The following is a 22,600-nucleotide window of genomic DNA, read 5'->3' on the forward strand; positions in this document are numbered from 1 at the left end:
GCGAGAATGAGAGACAGTGAGGGGTTTTCGAGTGAGAGACAGTGAGGTGTGGGAGATTGTGTGACAGTGAGGGGTATTAAGGTAGGTGACAGTGAGTGGAGTGAGAGTGGGAGAGGGTGTGGGTTGTGAGAGTGGGATACAGTGAGGTGAATGAGAGTTGGGGACCGTGAAGGGTGTTAGAGTGGGAGATAGTGAGGTTTCTGAGAGTTCGGGAAAGTGAGGGGTATGATAGTGGGAAACGGTGAGTTTTGTGAGAATGGGAGACAGTGAGGTGTTTTAGACTGTGAGGCAATGAGGGAAGTGACAGTGGAAGATAAGAAGGGGTGTGAGAGTGGGTAACAGAGAGGGCTTGAGTGGGAAACGGTGAGGGGTCCGACAGTGGGGGACAGTGATATTACTGAGTGTGGACATTGAAGGGAGTGAGACTGCGAGACCGTGAGGTGAGTGATAGTGGGAGACAATGAGGTTTGTGAGAGTGGGAGACAGTGACGGGAGTGAAAGTGGAGACTGTAAAGGGAGAAGGACTGGGTGACAATGAGGGAGTGAGAGGGGCGACCGTAACGGGAGTGAGAGGTGGGAGACAGTGAGGGGAGTGAGAGTGGGAGACAGTGAGGGGTGTGAGAGTGGGAGACAGTGAGGGGAGTGAGAGTGGGAGACAGTGAGTGGAGTGGGAGTGGGAGACAGTGAGGGGAGTGAGAGTGGGAGACAGTGAGGGGTGTGAGAGTTGGGAGACAGTGAGGGGAGTGAGAGTGGGAGACAGTGAGTGGAGTGGGAGTGGGAGACAGTGAGGGGAGTGAGAGTGGGAGACAGTGAGGGGAGTGAGAGTGGGAGACAGTGAGGGGTGTGAGAGTTGGGAGACAGTGAGGGGAGTGAGAGTGGGAGACAGTGAGTGGAGTGGGAGTGGGAGACAGTGAGGGGAGTGAGAGTGAGAGACAGTGAGGGGAGTGAGAGTGGGTGACAGTGAGGGTTGTGAGAGTGTGAGACAGTGAGGGGGGAGAGAGTGGGAGACAGTGAGGGGTGTGAGAGTTTGGAGACAGTGAGGGGGTGATAGTGGGAGACAGTAAGGGGAGTGAGATTGGGAGACAGTGAGGGGAGTGAGAGTGGGAGACAATGAGGTTTGTGAGAGTGGGAGACAGTGACGGGAATGAAAGTGGAGACTGTAAAGGGAGAAGGAGTGGGTGACAATGAGGGAGTGAGAGGGGCGACCGTAACGGGAGTGAGAGGTGGGAGACAGTGAGGGGAGTGAGAGTGGGAGACAGTGAGGGGTGTGAGAGTTGGGAGACAGTGAGGGGAGTGAGAGTGGGAGACAGTGAGTGGAGGGGGAGTGGGAGACAGTGAGGGTTGTGAGAGTGTGAGACAGTGAGGGGGGAGAGAGTGGGAGACAGTGAGGGGTGTGTGAGTTGGGAGACAGTAAGGGGAGTGAGATTGGGAGACAGTGAGGGGAGTGAGATTGGGAGACAGTGAGGGGAGTGAGAGTGGGAGACAGTGAGGGGTGTGAGAGTTGGGAGACAGTGAGCTGTGTGAGAGTTGGGATACAGTGAGGGGGGTGAGAGTGGGAGACAGTGAGGGGAGTGAGAGTTGGAGACAGTGAGGGGAGTGAGAGTGGGAGACAGTGAGAGGAGTGAGAGTGGGAGACAGTGAGGGGAGTGAGAGTTGGAGACAGTGAGGGGAGTGAGAGTGGGAGTCAGTGAGGGGAGTGAGAGAGGGAGACAGTGAGGGGAGTGAGAGTGGGAGACAGTGAGGGGGTGAGAGTGTGAGACAGTGAGGGGAGTGAGAGTGGGAGACAGTGAGGGGAGTGAGAATGGGAGACAGTGAGGGGAGTGAGAGTGGGAGACAGTGAGGGGAGTGAGAGTGGGAGACAGTGAGGGGAATGAGAGTGAGAGACAGTGAGGAAAGTTAGAGTGGGAGACAGTGAGGGGAGTGAGAGTGGGAGAAAGTGAGGGGAGTGAGAGTGGGAGACAGTGAGGGGAGTGAGAGTGGGAGACAGTGAGGGGAGTGAGAGTGGGAGACAGTGAGGGGAGTGAGAGTGGGAGTCAGTGAGGGGAGTGAGAGTGGGAGACAGTGAGTGGTGTGAGAGTGGGGCACAGTGTGGGGAGTGAGAGTAGGAGACAGTGAGGGGAGTGAGAGTGTGTGACAGTGAGGGGAGTGAGAGTGGGAGCATAATTCTAGAAACAGGGTCAACGGCAGCGAGGCTCAAAGACAGTTGTTACATTCATAGAGAGAAAATCAGCAACTATTGAAACATTCACCTGCAACAACAATCGAGTTGACCATCCTGCCTTTCTAGTCTGGGCACTGAATTCTCTCAATCCCACTGAATTCTCTTAATCCCACTGAATTCTCTCAATCCCAATCTGTGCGCTGACTCTCAGCCGCCAGAGCTCATTTCAAACGTTCAAACACTCCAACAGTTTACGGACTGATTTAGTTCAGTTCTCTAACCCGCTGCCTGCACCAAATCAAACACCCAGGTTTACCTGTCCGGCAGACTGCAGCTGATCCATCTCCTTCACCCTGCAGCAGTGTTGTCCTGGGAAACAGGCAGCTTGGAGTTTCAGTGTGAACCAGGTGAGGAGCCGCCCCGATTGACAAAGGGAGTTACAGACACGCCCCTTAAACTGGCATTCAGATCTTGAGCAGAAAAATATATTTAAATATCTATCAATATTTAAATGGTATAGAAAACTTTTAAAAAGTTATTACATTTTAAATACAATTAGCACTTCTAAAATGCGTTTAAAGCATAGAAACAACGATGAAATCATGACTCCGACAGTTTCGGGGTTCCTTTAAAACTATTAGTTCAGCAAAGAATCTGCAAAACTAACACCTGAAAAGCACAATAGGCTGCAAATGTTATCTGGTCTGTCTGTGAGGACAAACATTCGTATTTTGTTATGTGTTTTTCTTTTAAACTATTAATTCAGCAAATATCTGCAAAACTGACTTCTGAAAAGCACAATAGTTTGCGAATGTTACTCAGTCCGCCTGACAGGGAGAGATTGACTGGTGTCCAGGGAATGGGAAAGCGTCATAAACAACAGATGTTGCAAGACAGCGTCGCTCAGTGTAACCGCAGGGGAGAGACAACGGGGAGTAAGAATAAAGCTTTTCGTAATACAAGAGCATCCTTTACAAACCGTATAGTTTAGTACAATCAGGGAGACAGGCACAAGGATCGGGAGGCTTGAATACAATTAATACACTTGTATGATAAAAATATTTCAACATTCACCAACAACCATAATCGAGTTGAGCATTCTGCTTTTCCAGCCTGCTCACTGAAATCTCTAAATCCCGATCTCTGTCTGTATCTCAGCCGTTTACACAATCTCCTTACTAATGCGTGTGAGATTGGGAGTTAGGTTTTGAGAGATTGAAGGGTGTGAGAGTTGGAGACAGTGAGGGGAGTGAGAGTGGAAGGCAGTGAGGAAAGTGACAGTTGAGCGTGAGGTGAGTAAGAGTGGGAGATGGTGAGGGGAGTTAGAGTGGAAGGCAGTGAGGGGAGTGAGAGTTGAGAGTGAGGTGTGTGATAGTGGGAGACAGTGATGGGAGTGAGAGTGGCAGACAATGAGGGGAGTTAGAGTGGGAGACAGTGAGGGGAGTTAGAGTGGTAGGCAGTGAGGGGAGTGAAAGTGCAATCAGTGATTGGAGTGAGAGTGGGAGACAGTGAGGGGAGTCAGACTGGGTGACAGTGAGGGGAGTGAGAGAGGGAGACAGTGAGGGGAGTGCGAGTGCAGGCAGTGAGGGGTGAGAGAGTGGGAGACAGTGAGGGGTGTGAGAGTGGGAGACAGTTAGGGGATTGAGAGTGGGAGACAGTGAGGGGAGTGAGAGTGGGAGACAGTGAGGGGAGTGAGAGTGGGAGACAGTGAGGGGAGTGAGAGTTGGAGACAGTGAGGGGAGTGAGAGTGGGAGACAGTGAGGGGAGTGAGTGTGGGAGACAGTGAGGGGAGTGAGAGTGGGAGATTTTGAGGGGAGTGAGAGTGGGAGACAGTAAAGGGAATGAAAGAGGAGACTGTAATGGGAGTGAGAGTGGGAGACAGTGAGGGGTGTGAGAGTAAGAGACAATGAGGAGAGTGAGAGTGGGAGATAGCGAGGGGTGTGAGAGTGGGAGACAGTGAGGGGAGTGACAGTGGGAGACAGTGAGGGGAGTGAGAGTGGGAGACAGTGAGGGGAGTGAGAGTGGGAGACAGTGAGAGGAGTGAGAGTGGGAGACAGTGAGGGGAGTGAGAGTGGGAGACAGTGAGGGGAGTGAGAGTGGGAGACAGTGAGGGGAGTGAGAGTGGGAGATAGTGAGGGGAATGAGAGTGGGAGACAGTGAGGGGAGAGAGAGTGGAAGACAGTGAGGGGAGTGGGTGTGGGAGACAGTGAGGGGAGTGAGAGTGGGAGACAGTGAGGGGAGTGAGAGTGGGAGACAGTGAGGGGAGTGATAGTGGGAGACAGTGAGGGGAGTGAGAATGGGAGACAGTGAGGGGAGTGAGAGTGGGAGACAGTGAGGGGAGTGAGAGTGGGAGACAGTGAGGGGAGTGAGAGTGGGAGACAGTGACGGGAGTGAGAGTGGGAGACAGTGAGGGGGTAAGAGTGGGAGACAGTGAGGGGAGTGAGAGTGAGAGACAGTGAGGGGAGTGAGAGTGGGAGAGAGTGAGGGGAGTGAGAGTGGGAGAGAGTGAGGGGAGTGAGTCGGAGACAGTGAAGGGAGTGAGAGTGGGAGACAGTGAGGGGAGTGAGAGTGGGAGACAGTTAGGGGAGTGAGAGTGGGAGACAGTGAGGGGAGTGAGAGTGGGAGACAGTGAGGGGATTGAGAGTGGGAGACAGTGAGGGGAGTGAGACTGGGAGACAGTGAGGGGAGCGAGAGTGGGGGACAGTGAGGGGAGAGAGAGTGGGAGACAGTGAGGGGAGTGAGACTGGGAGACAGTGAGGGGAGTGAGAGTGGGAGTCAGTGACGGGAGTGAGAGTGGAAGACAGTGAGGGGAGTGAGAGTGGGAGACAGTGAGGGAGTGAGAGTGGGAGACCGTGAGGGGAGTGAGAGTGGGAGACAGTGAGGGGAGTGAGAGTGGGAGACAGTGAGGGGAGTGAGAGTGGGAGACAGTAAGATGTGTGAGAGAGGGAGACAGTGAGGAGTGTGAGAGTGGGTAACAGAGAGGGTTTGAGTGGTAGCCAGTGAGGCGAGTGAGAGTGGGAGACAGTGACGGGAGTTAGAGTGGGAGACAGTGAGGGGGTGAGAGTGGGAGACAGTGAGGGTAGTGAGAGTGAGAGACAGTGAGGGGAGTGAGAGTGGGAGAGAGTGAGGGGAGTGAGAGTGGGAGACAGTGAAGGGAGTGAGAGTGGGAGACAGTGAGGGGAGTGAGAGTGGGAGACAGTGAGGGGAGTGAGAGTGGGAGACAGTGAGGGGAGTGAGAGTGGGAGACAGTGAGGGGAGTGAGAGTTGGAGACAGTGAGGGGAGTGAGAGTGGGAGACAGTGAGGGGAGTGAGAGTGGGAGACAGTGAGGGGAGTGAGAATGGGAGACAGAGAGGTGAGATAGAGTGGGAGACAGTGAGGGGAGTGAGAGTGGGAGACAGTGAGATGTGTGAGAGTAGGAGACAGTGAGGGGAGTGAGAGTGGGAGACAGTGAGGAGAGCGAGAGTGGGGGACAGTGAGGGGAGAGAGAGTGGGAGACAGTGAGGGGAGTGAGACTGGGAGACAGTGAGGGGAGTGAGAGTGGGAGACAGTGAGGGGAGTGAGAGTGGAAGACAGTGAGGGGAGTGAGAGTGGGAGACAGTGAGGGGAGTGAGAGTGGGAGACAGTGAGGGGAGTGAGAGTGGGAGACAGTGAGGGGAGTGAGAGTGGGAGACAGTGAGGGGAGTGAGAGTGGGAGAGAGTAAGATGTGTGAGAGAGGGAGACAGTGAGGAGTGTGAGAGTGGGTAACAGAGAGGGTTTGAGTGGGAGACAGTGAGGGGAGTGAGAGTAGGAGACAGTGAGGGGAGTGAGAGTGGGAGACAGTGAGGGGAGTGAGAGTGGGAGACAGTGAGGGGAGTTAGAGTGGGAGACAGTGAGGGGAGTGAGAGTGGGAGACAGTGAGGGGAGTGAGAGTGGGAGACAGTGAGATGTGTGAGAGTAGGAGACAGTGAGGGGAGTGAGAGTGGGAGACAGTGAGGGGAGTGAGAGTGGGAGACAGTGAGGGGAGTGAGGTTGGGAGACAGTGAGGGGAGTGAGAACGGGAGACAGTGAGGGGAGTGAGAGTGGGAGACAGTGAGGGGAGTGAGAGTGGGAGACAGTGCGGTGTGTGAGAGTGGGAGACAGTAAGGGGTGTGAGAGTGGGAGACAGAGAGGCGAATGAAAGTGGGAGAGATTGGGGGGGTGAGAGTGGGAGAGAGTGAGGGGAGTGAAATTGTGAGACAGTGAGGAGAGCGAGAATGAGAGACAGTGAGGGGTTTTCGAGTGAGAGACAGTGAGGTGTGGGAGATTGTGTGACAGTGAGGGGTATTAAGGTAGGTGACAGTGAGTGGAGTGAGAGTGGGAGAGGGTGTGGGTTGTGAGAGTGGGATACAGTGAGGTGAATGAGAGTTGGGGACCGTGAAGGGTGTTAGAGTGGGAGATAGTGAGGTTTCTGAGAGTTCGGGAAAGTGAGGGGTATGATAGTGGGAAACGGTGAGTTTTGTGAGAATGGGAGACAGTGAGGTGTTTTAGACTGTGAGGCAATGAGGGAAGTGACAGTGGAAGATAAGAAGGGGTGTGAGAGTGGGTAACAGAGAGGGCTTGAGTGGGAAACGGTGAGGGGTCCGACAGTGGGGGACAGTGATATTACTGAGTGTGGACATTGAAGGGAGTGAGACTGCGAGACCGTGAGGTGAGTGATAGTGGGAGACAATGAGGTTTGTGAGAGTGGGAGACAGTGACGGGAGTGAAAGTGGAGACTGTAAAGGGAGAAGGAGTGGGTGACAATGAGGGAGTGAGAGGGGCGACCGTAACGGGAGTGAGAGGTGGGAGACAGTGAGGGGAGTGAGAGTGGGAGACAGTGAGGGGTGTGAGAGTTGGGAGACAGTGAGGGGAGTGAGAGTGGGAGACAGTGAGTGGAGTGGGAGTGGGAGACAGTGAGGGGAGTGAGAGTGGGAGACAGTGAGGGGTGTGAGAGTTGGGAGACAGTGAGGGGAGTGAGAGTGGGAGAAAGTGAGTGGAGTGGGAGTGGGAGACAGTGAGGGGAGTGAGAGTGGGAGACAGTGAGGGGAGTGAGAGTGGGAGACAGTGAGGGGTGTGAGAGTTGGGAGACAGTGAGGGGAGTGAGAGTGGGAGACAGTGAGTGGAGTGGGAGTGGGAGACAGTGAGGGGAGTGAGAGTGAGAGACAGTGAGGGGAGTGAGAGTGGGTGACAGTGAGGGTTGTGAGAGTGTGAGACAGTGAGGGGGGAGAGAGTGGGAGACAGTGAGGGGTGTGAGAGTTTGGAGACAGTGAGGGGGTGATAGTGGGAGACAGTAAGGGGAGTGAGATTGGGAGACAGTGAGGGGAGTGAGAGTGGGAGACAATGAGGTTTGTGAGAGTGGGAGACAGTGACGGGAATGAAAGTGGAGACTGTAAAGGGAGAAGGAGTGGGTGACAATGAGGGAGTGAGAGGGGCGACCGTAACGGGAGTGAGAGGTGGGAGACAGTGAGGGGAGTGAGAGTGGGAGACAGTGAGGGGTGTGAGAGTTGGGAGACAGTGAGGGGAGTGAGAGTGTGAGACAGTGAGTGGAGGGGGAGTGGGAGACAGTGAGGGTTGTGAGAGTGTGAGACAGTGAGGGGGGAGAGAGTGGGAGACAGTGAGGGGTGTGTGAGTTGGGAGACAGTGAGGGGGTGATAGTGGGAGACAGTAAGGGGAGTGAGATTGGGAGACAGTGAGGGGAGTGAGAGTGGGAGACAGTGAGGGGTGTGAGAGTTGGGAGACAGTGAGCTGTGTGAGAGTTGGGATACAGTGAGGGGGGTGAGAGTGGGAGACAGTGAGGGGAGTGAGAGTTGGAGACAGTGAGGGGAGTGAGAGTGGGAGACAGTGAGAGGAGTGAGAGTGGGAGACAGTGAGGGGAGTGAGAGTTGGAGACAGTGAGGGGAGTGAGAGTGGGAGTCAGTGAGGGGAGTGAGAGAGGGAGACAGTGAGGGGAGTGAGAGTGGGAGACAGTGAGGGGGTGAGAGTGTGAGACAGTGAGGGGAGTGAGAGTGGGAGACAGTGAGGGGAGTGAGAATGGGAGACAGTGAGGGGAGTGAGAGTGGGAGACAGTGAGGGGAGTGAGAGTGGGAGACAGTGAGGGGAGTGAGAGTGGGAGACAGTGAGGGGAGTGAGAGTGGGAGACAGTGAGGGGAGTGAGAGTGGGAGACAGTGAGGGGAGTGAGAGTGGGAGTCAGTGAGGGGAGTGAGAGTGGGAGACAGTGAGTGGTGTGAGAGTGGGGCACAGTGTGGGGAGTGAGAGTAGGAGACAGTGAGGGGAGTGAGAGTGTGTGACAGTGAGGGGAGTGAGAGTGGGAGCATAATTCTAGAAACAGGGTCAACGGCAGCGAGGCTCAAAGACAGTTGTTACATTCATAGAGAGAAAATCAGCAACTATTGAAACATTCACCTGCAACAACAATCGAGTTGACCATCCTGCCTTTCTAGTCTGGGCACTGAATTCTCTCAATCCCACTGAATTCTCTTAATCCCACTGAATTCTCTCAATCCCAATCTGTGCGCTGACTCTCAGCTGCCAGAGCTCATTTCAAACGTTCAAACACTCCAACAGTTTACGGACTGATTTAGTTCAGTTCTCTAACCCGCTGCCTGCACCAAATCAAACACCCAGGTTTACCTGTCCGGCAGACTGCAGCTGATCCATCTCCTTCACCCTGCAGCAGTGTTGTCCTGGGAAACAGGCAGCTTGGAGTTTCAGTGTGAACCAGGTGAGGAGCCGCCCCGATTGACAAAGGGAGTTACAGACACGCCCCTTAAACTGGCATTCAGATCTTGAGCAGAAAAATATATTTAAATATCTATCAATATTTAAATGGTATAGAAAACTTTTAAAAAGTTATTACATTTTAAATACAATTAGCACTTCTAAAATGCGTTTAAAGCATAGAAACAACGATGAAATCATGACTCCGACAGTTTCGGGGTTCCTTTAAAACTATTAGTTCAGCAAAGAATCTGCAAAACTAACACCTGAAAAGCACAATAGGCTGCAAATGTTATCCGGTCTGTCTGTGAGGACAAACATTCGTATTTTGTTATGTGTTTTTCTTTTAAACTATTAATTCAGCAAATATCTGCAAAACTGACTTCTGAAAAGCACAATAGTTTGCGAATGTTACTCAGTCCGCCTGACAGGGAGAGATTGACTGGTGTCCAGGGAATGGGAAAGCGTCATAAACAACAGATGTTGCAAGACAGCGTCGCTCAGTGTAACCGCAGGGGAGAGACAACGGGGAGTAAGAATAAAGCTTTTCGTAATACAAGAGCATCCTTTACAAACCGTATAGTTTAGTACAATCAGGGAGACAGGCACAAGGATCGGGAGGCTTGAATACAATTAATACACTTGTATGATAAAAATATTTCAACATTCACCAACAACCATAATCGAGTTGAGCATTCTGCTTTTCCAGCCTGCTCACTGAAATCTCTAAATCCCGATCTCTGTCTGTATCTCAGCCGTTTACACAATCTCCTTACTAATGCGTGTGAGATTGGGAGTTAGGTTTTGAGAGATTGAAGGGTGTGAGAGTTGGAGACAGTGAGGGGAGTGAGAGTGGAAGGCAGTGAGGAAAGTGACAGTTGAGCGTGAGGTGAGTAAGAGTGGGAGACGGTGAGGGGAGTTAGAGTGGAAGGCAGTGAGGGGAGTGAGAGTTGAGAGTGAGGTGTGTGATAGTGGGAGACAGTGATGGGAGTGAGAGTGGCAGACAATGAGGGGAGTTAGAGTGGGAGACAGTGAGGGGAGTTAGAGTGGTAGGCAGTGAGGGGAGTGAAAGTGCAATCAGTGATTGGAGTGAGAGTGGGAGACAGTGAGGGGAGTCAGACTGGGTGACAGTGAGGGGAGTGAGAGAGGGAGACAGTGAGGGGAGTGCGAGTGCAGGCAGTGAGGGGTGTGAGAGTGTGTGACAATGAGTGGTGTGAGAGTGGGAGACAGTGAGGGGTGTGAGAGAGGGAGACAGTGAGGGGAGTGAGAGAGGTAGACAGTGAGGGGAGTTAGACTGGGAGACAGTGAGGGGAGTGAGAATAGGAGACAGTGAGGGGTGTGAGAGTGGGAGACAGTGAGGGGTGCGAGAGTGGGAGACCGTGAGGGGAGTGAGAGGGGGAGACAGTGAGTGGAGTGTGAGTGGGAGACAGTGAGTGGTGTGAGAGTGGGGCACAGTGAGAGGAGTGAGAGTGGGAGACAGTGAGGGGAGTGAGAGTGGGAGACAGTGAGGGGAGTGAGGGTGGGAGACAGTGAGGGGAGTGAGAGTGGGAGACAGTGAGGGGAGTGAGAGTGGGAGATAGTGAGGGGTGTGAGAATGGGAGACAGTGAGGGGAGTGAGAGTGGGAGATAGTGAGGGGTGTTAGAGTGGGAGACAATGAGGGTGTGAGAGTGGGAAACAGTGAGGGGAGTGAGAGTGGGAAACAGTGAGGGGAGTGAGAGTGGGAGACCGTGAGGGGAGTGAGAGGGGGAAACAGTGAGGGGAGTGTGAGTGGGAGGCAGTGAGGGTGTGAGAGGGGGAGACACTGAGGGGAGTGAGAGGGAGAGACAGTGAGGTGTGTGAGAGTGGGAGACAGTGAGGGGAGTGAGAGTGGGAGACAGTGAGGGGTGTGAGAGTGGGAGACAGTGAGGGGAGCGAGAGGGAGAGACACTGAGGGTAGTGAGAGTGGGAGACAGTGAGGTGAGTGAGAGTGGGAGACAATGAGGGGAGTGAGAGAGGGAGACAGTGAGGGGAGGGGGAGTGGGAGACAGTGAGGGGAGTGAGAGTGGGAGACAGTGAGGGGAGTGAGAGTGGGAGACAGTGAGGGGAGTGAGAGTTTGAGACAGTGAGGCGAGTGAGAAAACGTGACAGTGAGTGGTGTGAGTGGGAGACAGTGAGGGGAGTGAGAGTGGAAGACAGTGAGGCGAGTGACAGTGGGAGACAGTGAGTGGTGTAAGAGTGGGAGAAAGTGAGTGTTGTGAGAGTGGGAGACAGTGAGGGGAGTGAGAGTGAGAGACAGTGAGGGGAGTGAGAGTGGGGAACCGTGAGGGGAGTGAGAGTTGGAGACAGTGAGGGGTGTGAGAGGTGGGCGACAGTGAGGGGAGTTAGAGTGGGAGACAGTGAGGGTAGTGAGAGTGGGAGACAGTGAGGGGAGTGAGAGTGGGAGACAGTGAGGGGAGTGAGAGTGGGACACAGTGAGGGGAGTGAGAGTGGGGAACAGTGAGGGGAGTGAGAGTGGGAGACAGTGAGGGGTGTGAGAGGTGGGCGACAGGGAGGGGAGCGAGAGTGGGAGACAGTGAGTGGAGTGAGACTGGGAGATAGTGAGGGGAGTGAGAGTAGGAGACAGTGAGGTGAGTGAGAGTGTAGACAGTGAGGGGAGTGAGAGTGGGAGACAGTGAGGGGAGTGAGAGTGGGAGACAGTGAGGGGAGTGAGAGTGCAGACAGTGAGGGGAGTGGGAGTGGGAGACAGTGAGGGGAGTGAGAGTGGGAGACAGTGAGGGGAGTGAAAGTGGGAGACAGTGAGGGGAGTGAGAGTGTGAGACAGTGAGGGGAGTGAGAGTGGGAGACAGTGAGGAGAGTGAGTGCAGACAGGGAGGGGACTGAGAGTGGGAGACAGTGAGGGGAGTGAGAGTGGGAGACAGTGAGGGGAGTGAGAGTGGGAGACAGTGAGAGGAGTGAGAGTGGGAGACAGTGAGGTGAGTGAGAGTGGGAGACAGTGAGGGGAGTGAGAGTGGGAACAGTGAGGGGAGTGAGAGTGGGAGACAGTGAGGGGAGTGAGAGTGGGAGACAGTGAGGGGAGTGAGAGTGCGAGACAGTGAGGGGAGTGAGAGTGGGAGACAGTGAGGGGAGTGAGAGTTGGAGACAGTGAGGGGGCTGAGTGCAGACAGTGAGGGGAGTGAGAAAACGTGACAGTGAGGGGTGTGAGAGTGGGAGACAGTGAGGGGAGTGAGAGTGGCATACAGTGAGGGGTGTGAGTGCAGACAGGGAGGGGAGTGAGAGTGGGAGACAGTGAGGGGAGTGAGAGTGGGAGACAGTGAGGGGAGTGAGAGTGGGAGACAGTGAGAGGAGTGAGAGTGGGAGACAGTGAGGTGAGTGAGAGTGGGAGACAGTGAGGGGAGTGAGAGTGGGAACAGTGAGGGGAGTGAGAGTGGGAGACAGTGAGGGGTGTGAGAGTGGGTGACAGGGAGGGGAGTGAGAGTGGGAGACAGTGAGGGGAGTGAGAGTGGGAGACAGTGAGGGGAGTGAGAGTGGGAGACAGTGAGAGGAGTGAGAGTGGGAGACAGTGAGGTGAGTGAGAGTGGGAGACAGTGAGGGGAGTGAGAGTGGGAACAGTGAGGGGAGTAAGAGTGGGAGACAGTGAGGGGAGTGAGAGTGGGAGACAGTGAGGGGAGTGAGAGTGCGAGACAGTGAGGGGAGTGAGAGTGGGAGACAGTGAGGGGAGTGAGAGTTGGAGACAGTGAGGGGGCTGAGTGCAGACAGTGAGGGGAGTGAGAAAACGTGACAGTGAGGGGTGTGAGAGTGGGAGACAGTGAGGGGAGTGAGAGTGGGATACAGTGAGGGGTGTGAGAGTGGGAGATAGTGAGGTTTCTGAGAGTTTGAGAAAGTGAGGGGTATGATAGTCGGAAACGGTGAGTTTTGTGAGAATGGGAGACAGTGCGGTGTTTTAGACTGTGAGAGAATGAGGGGAGTGACAGTGGAAGATAAGAAGGGGTGTGAGAATGTGTAACAGAGCCGGTTTGAGTGGGAAACGGTGAGTGGTGCGAGAGTGGGAGACAGTGAGATTAGTGAGTGTGGAGACATTGAAGGGAGTGAGACTGCGAGACCGTGAGGTGAGTGATAGTGGGAGACAATGAGGTTTGTGAGAGTGGGAGACAGTGAGGGGAGTGAGAGTGGGAGACAGTGAGGTTTGTGAGAGTGGGAGACAGTGAGGGGAGTGAGAGTGGGAGACAGTGAGGGGTGTGAGTGTGGGGAGACAGTGAGGCGTGAGAGTGGGGAGACAGTGAGGCGTGTGAGAGTGGGAGACAGTGAGGCGTGTGAGTGTGGGAGACAGTGAGGGGTGTGAGAGTGGGGAGACAGTGAGGGGTGTGAGAGTGGGAGACAGTGAGGGGAGTGTGAGTGGGAGACAGTGAGGGGTGTGAGAGTGGGAGACAGTGAGGGGTGTGAGTGTGTGGAGACAGTGAGGGGAGTGAGAGTGGGTGACAGTGAGGGGTGTGAGAGGGGGAGACACTGAGGGGAGTGAGAGTGGGAGACAGTGAGGGGAGTGAGAGTGGGAGACAGTGAGGGGAGTGAGAGTAGGAGACAGTGAGGGGAGTGAAAGTGGGAGACAGTGAGGGGTGTGACAGTGGGAGACAGTGAGGGGAGTGAGAGTGAGAGAGAGTGAAGTAGTGAGTGGAGGAGACAACACACACTTCCATTAACACACACACTATTCCAGTGACACACACATCCATTAACGCACACACTGATCCAGTGACACTCACGTCCATTAGCACACATACATCCATTAACACGCACATACATCCATTAAGACACACACATGAACTCACTCACAGGCATCCAGTGACACGCACACACATCCATTAACACACACATGAACACACTCACAGGCATCCAGTGACACGCACACACATCCATTAACACACACACATCCAGTGACACGCACACACATCCATTAACACACACACCTCCAGTGACACATACACATCCAGTGATACACGCATCCATTAACGGACATACACATCCATTAACACACACACGAATCCATTAGCACACACATACGTCCACAAAACACACACACACAATAATGGAACATCAGGAAAGCAGCAGAATAAATCGTGCTGGTGTTTAAACCATTCTGCAATGTGGGTGATTGGAGAAGGCAGTGCGCTGCATCCCACCTTCGGGCAGCAACAACAACTGAGTGACAACCAAGTTGTTCTGGAAACCCGAGCGATTTCTCTGTATACATTTGAACCTGGCTCACTGTGGTGCCTGTTTGGAACAATTTGATTTCATCTCTTTTCTCCAGCAGGATGTTGGACACTTCACTAATAGTGTTTTGGAGATTCAAGAAATGGTTTTCAAACCTGGCTTACTTCCCTCCTGCAGGATCAAAGTATTTTTAAAACTCCTAATTCAGCAAAGGATGATCAAGACAGAATTCGGAAAAAACACAATGGAGCAGGTGTATTATACGGTCTGTCTGAGAGGCCAGCGATTGGCTGCTCTCCAGAGAATTGGAAAGCGTCATAAACAGCAGCTGATGGAAGTGAGCGTCACTCAGTGTCCCCGCAGGACACAGACAGCTTTTCACAATACAAGAGCCGCCTTTACAAAATGTAAAATACAGCATAATTCTAGAAACAGGCTCAACGGCAGCGAGGCTCAAAGACAGTTATTACATTCATAGAGAGAAAATCAGCAACTATTGAAACATTCACCTGCAACAACAACGAGTTGACCATCCTGCCTTTCTAGTCTGGGCACTGAATTCTCTCAATCCCACTGAATTCTCTTAATCCCACTGAATTCTCTCAATCCCAATCTGTGCGCTGACTCTCAGCCGCCAGAGCTCATTTCAAACGCTCAAACAATCCATCAGTTTACGGACTGATTTAGTTCAGTTCTCTAACCCGCTGCCTGCGCCAAATCAAACACCCAGGTTTACCTGTCCGGCAGACTGCAGCTGATCCATCTCCTTCACCCTGCAGCAGTGTTGTCCTGGGAAACAGGCAGTTTGGAGTTTCAGTGTGAACCAGGTGAGGATCCGCCCCGATTGACAAAGGGAGTTACAGACACGCCCCTTAAACTGGCATTCAGATCTTGAGCAGAAATACACATTTAAATACCTATCAATATTTAAATGGTATAGAAAACTTTTAAAGTTATTACTTTTTAAATACAATTAGCACTTTTAAAATGCGTTAAAAGCATAGAAACAGCGATGAAATCATGACTCCGACAGTTTCGGGGTTCCTTTAAAACTATTAGTTCAGCAAAGAATCTGCAAAACTAACATCTGAAAAGCACAATAGGCTGCAAATGTTATTCGGTCTGTCTGTGAGGACAAAGATTCGTATTTTGTTATGTGCTTTTCTTTTAAACTATTAATTCAGCAAATATCTGCAAAACTGACTTCTGAAAAGCACAATAGTTTGCGAATGTTACTCAGTCCGCCTGACAGGGAGAGATTTACTGGTGTCCAGGGAATGGGAAAGCGTCATAAACAACAGATGTTGCAAGACAGCGTCGCTCAGTGTAACCGCAGGGGAGAGACCTCGGGGAGTAAGAATAAAGCTTTTCGTAATACAAGAGCATCCTTTACAAAACGTATAGTTTAGTACAATCAGGGAGACAGGCACAAGGATCGGGAGGCTTGAATACAATTAATACACTTGTATGATAAAAATATTTCAACATTCACCGACAACCATAATCGAGTTGAGCATTCTCCTTTTCCAGCCTGCTCACTGAAATCTCTCAATCCCGATCTCTGTCTGTATCTCAGCCGTTTACACAATCTCCTTACTAATGCGTGTGAGATTGGGAGTTAGGTTTTCAGAGATTGTAGGGTGTGAGAGTTGGAGACAGTGAGGGGAGTGAGAGTGGAAGGCAGTGAGGAAAGTGAGAGTTGAGCGTGAGGTGAGTAAGAGTGGGAGACGGTGAGGGGAGTTAGAGTGGAAGGCAGTGAGGGGAGTGAGAGTTGAGAGTGAGGTGTGTGATAGTGGGAGACAGTGATGGGAGTGAGAGTGGCAGACAATGAGGGGAGTTAGAGTGGGAGACAGTGAGGGGAGTTAGAGTGGTAGGCAGTGAGGGGTGTGAGAGTGGGTGACAGTGAGGGGAGTAAGAGTGGGAGACAGTGAGGGGAGTGCGAGTGCAGGCAGTGAGGGGTGTGAGAGTGTGTGACAATGAGGGGTGTGAGAGTGGGAGACAGTGAGGTGTGTGAGAGTGGGAGACAGTGAGGGGAGTGAGCGTGGGAGACCGAGAGGCGAATGAGAGTGGGACACAATGAGGTGTGTGAGAGTGGTAGATAGTGAGGGGTGTGAGAGTGGGAGATAATGAGGAGAGCGAGAATTAGAGATAGTGAGGGGTTTAAGAGTGAGAGACAGTGAGGTGTGGGAGAGTGGGTGAGAGTGAGGGATATTAAGGTAGGAGACAGTGAGGGGAGTGAGAGCGGGAGAGGGTGTGGGTTGTGAGAGTGGGAGCCAATGAGGGGAATGAGAGAAGGAGACAGTGAGGAGAGTGGGATTGAGAGACAATGAGGGGCTTGAGAGAGGGAGAGAGTGAGGGGTGTGAGTGTGGAATAGAGTGAGGCGACTACGAGTGGGAGACAGTGAGGGATGTTAGAGAGGAAGACTGTGAGGGTTGTTAGAGTGGGAGAAAGTGAGGTGCGTGAGAGTGGGAGAGAGTGAGGTGTTTTGGAGTGGGAGTCAGTGAGGCGTGTCAGAGTGGAAGATAATGAGGGCTGTCAGAGTAAGTAACAGAGACGTTTGAGTGGGAGACAGTGAGGGTTGTGAGCGAGGGATACAGTGAGGAGTGAGGGTGGGATACAGTGAGGGAATGAAAGACGGGGACAGTAAAATGTGTGATGTTGGGAAACAATGAGGTGTGTGAATGGGAGACAAAAAGAGGTGTGAGAATGGGACAGAGTGAGGGGTGTCGGAATTGAAGATAGTGAGGCGTGTGAGAGTGGGCGACAGTGAGGGGAGTGAGAGTGGTAGACAGTGAGGAGAGTGAGAGTGGGAGACAGTGAGGGGAGTGAGAGTGGGAGACAGTGAGGGGATTGAGAGTGGGAGACAGTGAGGGGAATGAGAGTGGGAGACATTGAGTGGTGTGAGAGTGGGAGACAGTGAGGGGAGTGAGAGTGGGAGACAGTGAGGGGAGTGAGAGAGGGTGACAGTGAGGGGTGTGAGAGTGGGTGACAGGGAGGGGAGTGAGAGTGGGAGATAGTGAGGGGTGTGAGAGTGGGAGACAGTGAGGGGAGTGAGAGTGGGAGGCAGTGAGGGGAATGAGAGTGGGAGACAGTGAGGGGTGTGAGAGTGGGAGACAGTGAGGGGAGTGAGATTCACAAACAGTGAGGGGAGTGAGAGTGGGAGACAGTGAGGGTAGTGAGAGTGGGAGACAGTGAGGGGAGTGAGTGTGCAGACAGTGAGGGGTGTGAGAGTGTGTGACAGTGAGGGGTGTGAGAGTGGGAGGCAGTGAGGGGAGTGAAAGTGGGAGACAGTGAGGGGAGTGAGAGTGGGAGACAGTGAGGTGTGGGAGAGTGGATGACAGTTTGGGTTATTAAGGTAGGAGACAGTGAGGGGAGTGAGAGTGTGAGACGGTGAGTTTTGTGAGAATGGGAGACAGTGCGGTGTTTTCGACTGTGAGGCAATGAGGGGAGTGACAATGGAAGATAAGAAGGGGCGTGAGAGTAGGTAACAGAGAGGGTTTGAGTGGGAATCGGTGAGGGGTGCGAGAGTGGGAGACAGTGAGATTAGTGAGTGTGGAGACATTGAAGAGTGTCAGACTGGGAGACATTACGGGGAGTGAGACTGGGTGACCGTGAGGGGAGTGTTAGTGGGAAACAGTGAGGGGAGTGAGAGTGGGAGACAGTGAGGGGAGTGAGAGTGGGAGACAGTGAGGGGAGTGAGAGTGGGAGACAGTTACGGGAGTGAGAGTGGGAGACAGTGAGGGGATTCTGAGTGGGAGACAGTGTGGGGAGTGAGAGTGGGAGACAGTGAGGGTAGTGTGAGTGGGAGACAGAGAGATGAGTGGGAGCCAGTGAAGGGAGTGAGAGTGGGAAAGAGGGAGGGGAGTGAGAGTGGGAGACAGTGAGGGGAGTGAGAGTGGGAGTCAGTGAGGGGAATGAGAGTGGGAGACAGTGAGGGGAGTGAGAGTGGGTGACAGTGAGGGGTGTGAGAGTGGGTGACAGTGAGGGGAGTGAGAGTGAGAGAGAGTGAGGGGTGTGAGAGTGGGCGACAGTGAGGGGAGTGAGAGTGGGAGGCAGTGAGGGGAATGAGAGTGGGAGACAGTGAGGCGTGTGAGAGTGGGAGACAGCGAGGGGAGTGAGAGTGGGAGACAGTGAGGGGAGTGAGATTCACAGACAGTGAGGGGAGAGGGAGTGGGAGACAGTGAGGGGAGTGAGAGTGGAGACAGTGAGGGGAGTGAGAGTGCAGACAGTGAGGGGTGTGAGAGTGTGTGACAGTGAGGAGAGTGAGAGCGGGTGACAGTGAGGGTTGGGAGTCAGTGAGGGAGTGAGAGTGGGAGTCAGTGAGGGGAGTAAGAGAGGGAAACAGTGAGGGGAGTGAGAGTGCGAGACATTGAGGGAGTGCGAGTGGGAGACAGTCAGGGTTGTGAGAGTGGGAGAAAGTGAGGGGAGTGAGATTGGGAGACATTGAGGGGAGTGAGAGTGGGAGACAATGAGGGGTGGGAGAGTGGGAGACAGTAAGGGGAGTGAGAGTGGGAGACAGTGAGGGGAGTGAGAGTGGGAGACAGTAAGGGTCGTGAGAGTTGGAGACAATGAGGTGAGTGAGAGTGCAGACATTGAGGTGTGTGAGAGTGGGAGACAGTGAGGGGAGTGAGGGTGGGAGACAGTGAGGGGAATGAGTGTGGGAGACAGTGAGGGGAGTGAGAGTGGGAGACAGTGAGGGGAATGAGAGTGGGAAACAGTGAGGGGAGTGAGAGTGGGAGACAGTGAGGGGAGTGAGAGTGGGAGACAGTGAGGGCTGTGAGTGCAGACAGTGAGGGGTGTGAGAGTGGGAGGCAGTGAGGTGTGTGTGAGTGGGAGACAGTGAGGGGAGTGAGAGTGGGAGACAGTGAGGGGAGTGAGAGTGAGAGGCAGTGAGGGGAGTGAGAGTGGGAGACAGTGAGGGGAGTGAGAGTGCGAGACAGTGAGGGGAGTGAGAGTGGGTGACAGTGAGGGGAGTGAGAGTGGGAAACAGTGAGGGGAGTGAGAGTGCGAGACAGTGAGGGGAGTGAGAGTGGGTGACAGTGAGGGGAGTGAGAGTGGGAAACAGTGAGGGGAGTGAGAGTGGGAAACAGTGAGAGGAGTGAGAGTGGGAGACAGTGAGGGGAGTGAGAGTGGGAGACAGTGAGGGGAGTGAGAGTGGGAGACACTGTGGGGAGTGAGAGTGGGAGACAGTGAGGGGAGTGAGAGTGGGAGACAGTGAGGCGAGTGAGAGTGGGAAACAGTGAGGGGTGTAAGAGTGGGAGAGAGTGAGTGTTGTGAGAGTGGGAGACATTAAGGGGAGTGAGAGTGAGAGACAGTGAGGGGAGTGAGAGTGGGGAACCGTGAGGGGAGTGAGAGTTGGAGACAGTGAGGGGTGTGAGAGGTGGGCGACAGTGAGGGGAGTTAGAGTGGGAGGCAGTGAGGGTAGTGAGAGTGGGAGACAGTGAGGGGAGTGAGAGTGGGAGACAGTGAGGGGAGTGAGAGTGCGAGACAGTGAGGGGAGTGAGAGTGGGTGACAGTGAGGGGAGTGAGAGTGGGAAACAGTGAGGGGAGTGAGAGTGGGAGACAGTGAGGGGTGTGAGAGTGGGAGACAGTGAGTGGAGTGAGACTGGGAGATAGTGAGGGGAGTGAGAGTAGGAGACAGTGAGGTGAGTGAGAGTGGGAGACAGTGAGGGGAGTTAGAGGGGGAGGCAGTGAGGGGAGTTAGAGGGGGAGGCAGTGAGGGGAGTGAGAGTGGGCGACAGTGAGGGGAATGAGAGTGGGAGACAGTGAGGTGTTTGAGAGTGGGAGACAGTGAGGGGAGTGAGAGTGGGGGACAGTGAGAGGAGTGAGAGTGGGAGACCGTGAGGGGTTCGCGAGTGGGAGACAGTGAGGAGAGTGAGAGTGGGAGACAGTGAGGTGTGTAAGAGTGGGAGACAGTGAGCGGAGTGAGAGTGCGAGACAGTGAAGGGAGTGACAGTGTGTGACAGTGAGGGGAGTGACAGTGGGAGAGAGTGAGGGGAGTGAGAGTCGGAGACAGTGAGGGGAGTGAGAGTGGGAGGCAGTGAGGGAGGTGGGAGTGGGAGACAGTGAGGGGAGTGAGCGTGGGAGATAGTGAGGGGAGTGAGAGCGGGAGACAGTGAGGGGAGTGATAGTGGGAGATAGTGAGGGGTGTGAGAATGGGAGACAGTGAGGGGAGTGAGAGTGGTAGATAGTGAGGTGTGTGAGAGTGGGAGACAGTGAGGGTTGTGAGAGGGGGAGACACTGAGGTGAGTGAGAGGGTGAGACAGTGAGGGGTGTGAGAGTGGGAGTGAGGGGAGTGAGAGTGGGAGACAGTGAGGTTTGTGAGAGTGGGAGTCAGTGAGGGGAGCGAGAGGGAGAGACAGTGAGGTGTGTGAGAGTGGGAGACAGTGAGGGGAGTGGGAGTGGGAGACAGTGAGGGGTTTCTGAGTGGGAGACAGTGAGGGGTTTCTGAGTGGGTGACAGTGAGGCGTGAGAGTGGGGAGACAGTGAGGCGTGTGAGAGTGGGAGACAGTGAGGCGTGTGAGTGTGGGAGACAGTGAGGGCTGTGAGAGTGGGGAGACAGTGAGGGGTGTGAGAGTGGGAGACAGTGAGGGGAGTATGAGTGGGAGACAGTGAGGGGTGTGAGAGTGGGAGACAGTGAGGGGTGTGAGTGTGGGGAGACAGTGAGGGGAGTGAGAGTGGGTGACAGTGAGGGGTGTGAGAGGGGGAGACACTGAGGGGAGTGAGATTGGGAGACAGTGAGGGGAGTGAGAGTGGGAGACAGTGAGGGGAGTGAGAGTAGGAGACAGTGAGGGGAGTGAAAGTGGGAGACAGTGAGGTGTGTGACAGTGGGAGACAGTGAGGGGAGTGAGAGTGAGAGAGAGTGAAGTAGTGAGTGGAGGAGACAACACACACTTCCATTAACACACACACTCTTCCAGTGACACACACATCCATTAACGCACACACTGATCCAGTGACACTCACGTCCATTAGCACACATACATCCATTAACACGCACATACATCCATTAAGACACACACATGAACTCACTCACAGGCATCCAGTGACACGCACACACATCCATTAACACACACATGAACACACTCACAGGCATCCAGTGACACGCACACACATCCATTAACACACACACATCCAGTGACACGCACACACATCCATTAACACACACACCTCCAGTGACACATACACATCCAGTGACACACGCATCCATTAACGGACATACACATCCATTAACACACACACGAATCCATTAGCACACACATACGTCCACAAAACACACACCCACAATAATGGAACATCAGGAAAGCAGCAGAATAAATCTTGCTGGTGTTTAAACCATTCTGCAATGTGGGTGATTGGAGAAGGCAGTGCGCTGCATCCCACCTTCGGGCAGCAACAACAACTGAGTGACAACCAAGTTGTTCTGGAAACCCGAGCGATTTCTCTGTATACATTTGAACCTGGCTCACTGTGGTGCCTGTTTGGAACAATTTGATTTCATCTCTTGTCTCCAGCAGGATGTTGGACACTTCACTAATAGTGTTTTGGAGATTCAAGAATTGGTTTTCAAACCTGGCTTACTCTCCTCCTGCAGGATCAAAGTATTTTTAAAATTCCTAATTCAGCAAAGGATGATCAAGACAGAATTCGGAAAAAACACAATGGAGCAGGTGTATTATACGGTCTGTCTGAGAGGCCAGCGATTGGCTGGTCTCCAGGGAATTGGAAAGCGTCATAAACAGCAGCTGATGGAAGTGAGCGTCACTCAGTGTCCCCGCAGGACACAGACAGCTTTTCACAATACAAGAGCCGCCTTTACAAAATGTAAAATACAGCATAATTCTAGAAACAGGCTCAACGGCAGCGAGGCTCAAAGACAGTTATTACATTCATAGAGAGAAAATCAGCAAGTATTGAAACATTCACCTGCAACAACAATCGAGTTGACCATCCTGCCTTTCTAGTCTGGGCACTGAATTCTCTCAATCCCACTGAATTCTCTTAATCCCACTGAATTCTCTCAATCCCAATCTGTGCGCTGACTCTCAGCCGCCAGAGCTCATTTCAAACGCTCAAACAATCCATCAGTTTACGGACTGATTTAGTTCAGTTCTCTAACCCGCTGCCTGCGCCAAATCAAACACCCAGGTTTACCTGTCCGGCAGACTGCAGCTGATCCATCTCCTTCACCCTGCAGCAGTGTTGTCCTGGGAAACAGGCAGCTTGGAGTTTCAGTGTGAACCAGGTGAGGATCCGCCCCGATTGACAAAGGGAGTTACAGACACGCCCCTTAAACTGGCATTCAGATCTTGAGCAGAAATACACATTTAAATACCTATCAATATTTAAATGGTATAGAAAACTTTTAAAGTTATTACTTTTTAAATACAATTAGCACTTTTAAAATGCGTTAAAAGCATAGAAACAACGATGAAATCATGACTCCGACAGTTTCGGGGTTCCTTTAAAACTATTAGTTCAGCAAAGAATCTGCAAAACTAACATCTGAAAAGCACAATAGGCTGCAAATGTT

At 53.1% G+C, this 22,600-nt stretch overlaps 1 long non-coding RNA gene across 1 annotated transcript in view; it reads right to left on the reverse strand.

Annotated features, from left to right (window-relative positions):
• Nucleotides 1–22,371, reverse strand: part of LOC140396761 (uncharacterized) — a 159,010-nt gene extending 136,639 nt beyond the window's left edge. Inside the window, exons 1-4 of the long non-coding RNA XR_011936627.1 lie at nucleotides 22,222–22,371; nucleotides 14,803–14,956; nucleotides 8,792–8,945; nucleotides 2,478–2,631 (exon numbers count right to left, since the gene is read on the reverse strand). This is a non-coding gene — a long non-coding RNA (uncharacterized lncRNA). The remainder of the gene's footprint in view (nucleotides 1–2,477; nucleotides 2,632–8,791; nucleotides 8,946–14,802; nucleotides 14,957–22,221) is intronic.
• Nucleotides 22,372–22,600: the final 229 nt, after the last annotated feature.

This window comes from Scyliorhinus torazame, chromosome 20 (genome assembly GCF_047496885.1).
Source record: "Scyliorhinus torazame isolate Kashiwa2021f chromosome 20, sScyTor2.1, whole genome shotgun sequence".
NCBI lineage: Eukaryota > Metazoa > Chordata > Chondrichthyes > Carcharhiniformes > Scyliorhinidae > Scyliorhinus > Scyliorhinus torazame.